The sequence below is a fragment of the Teleopsis dalmanni genome, chromosome 1 (assembly GCF_002237135.1).
Source record: "Teleopsis dalmanni isolate 2A chromosome 1, ASM223713v2, whole genome shotgun sequence".
In the NCBI taxonomy this organism is placed as follows: domain Eukaryota; kingdom Metazoa; phylum Arthropoda; class Insecta; order Diptera; family Diopsidae; genus Teleopsis; species Teleopsis dalmanni.
In genome coordinates, this window is record NC_051846.1 from 221,778,371 (window position 1) to 221,780,342 (window position 1,972).

Below are 1,972 nucleotides of genomic sequence, written 5' to 3' on the forward strand. Positions count from 1 at the left end.
TGGGTTTGATCGGCGCTATTTCACACGCTGAGTCATTAGCGTCCTGCCACGGCCAATTACCTTTGCAAATGTATTTGTTTGTACTTATTCTAATACATTTGTTAAAGGTTGTTTGAGTCATTAGGTGATAAGAGTCTATGTCGAAATTATATAATAATATCGTTTTTGATATCTTTGGTATTATCATTGTATCACCCTTCTTAATTGATAGAGGTATTACCTCATACACTGATGATGGGTGTATTGATAATAGCGGAATTTTTGCACTTATTATTAATTTGGTACCAACGAATATCCCATTGGCTTCTAGTAATTTGTATATGATTTGTAAATCAATTCCGCCTTTTTTTCCTGGTAGTTGCACGTTATTTGTTAGCCTGTCTTTTATTTGCATAATCGCGTTTTGTAACTGATGTGGTTTCAGTAAGGTAGGATTTATTTTGTTGTGGTTTATGTCTATCAATAGATTAATTATTTCTCGTTGTGTACGTGACGTTTCGTCGATCATTGATGAAAGTTGCTTTGTTACCATAAAGTAGTTTATTGATTCTCTATATACCAGGAATGTTTCATTTAATGCTTCATTTATGGCTTCAACTTTGTTTCTCATGTCAGTAAATTGTGCATTTATGTCGTTAGTAGTTCGTTTTAATATGTTTACTGTAGCATCCACTACAGATGTTTGCTCCCGCGTTAATTGTACTAAATTATGTTGATTATCTAGCACTTTTTGCATATTGTCTTCGAGATCTCTCCTGTCTTTTTCATCCATTGTTCCGAATAAGATATGGAATAGTGACCCCATGAACTCTAGGGGAGCTCTTTTTCTTCTGACAGAGTTTTTGTCCATAAATAGTTTATTATTTTCTTCTAATTCTTCTATTTGTTTGACCATTGTATCTAGTATACTATTACATTGATCTTTAAACTGTAATAATTTTGGACAAATTGGCTTTGTTACTTCTAGTACTGTATTTGCATGATTTATCAGTTTAAAATAAGGTTTCATTTCGTAATATATTACCAAGTTCCATATTGACGTCTGAGTGTTTGCTTCTCCTATTTCGTCCAAGAAAATTGATGTGTTATTGTTTAATGCTTGTATTGAAGATGTTGTAGTAGTTGATGATGCCTTTGCTAGTGGCAGTGTGCACAACATGGCTAAATAGATTGTTGCTAAATTTATACAGGTATTTTGTCTCGTGCATTTTGTATTAGTTTTGCGTTTTGTTTCATTTTGATCATCTTTTAATAGTTGACATAATTTGTTAATTGGCCTTTTAATTTCCCCTTCTTTGGTTTTGAGAGTGGCAACCCTCACTTTTCCATCAGCTCCTTTATATATTTCTTTAACTTTCCCCAGCGGCCAATTTGTTGGTGATGAGTTTTCGTCTTTTATTATTACTATATCGCCTTCGGCTAAATTATTTTTTTTTATTTGCCATTTGTTTCTTTTTTGTAATGTTGTTAAATATTCATGTTTCCATCTGTTCCAGAAATCTTTTTTCATTTTTTGTATGTGGTTCCAATGATCAAGTTTGCTTGTTCTTTCGTCTGTAGTTGGTACTGGGTCGTCCAACATAGGACGTCCTATTAAGAAGTGAGCTGGAGTTAGTGCTTCTATACTTTCTACATCATTATTCATGGTACAAAGTGGTCGAGAGTTTAGCACTGCCTCTATTTGATGCAGAAGTGTCGTCATTTCCTCATAGGTTAATTTCGATTCTCCAATTGTTCTTTTCAGGTGATGTTTCATTGATTTGACACCAGCTTCCCATATACCTCCGAAATGAGGACTAGCTGGAGGAATAAAGTGCCATTCAATTTTGTCTGCTGCTAATATTGATGCTACTTCATTATTTTCTTTGATAGCTAATTCAAATTCTTTGTCTAGTTTGGTTGCTGCTCCAATAAATGTTGTACCATTGTCGGAGTACATATGCGCACTTTTTCCACGTCGTGCGAAAAATCT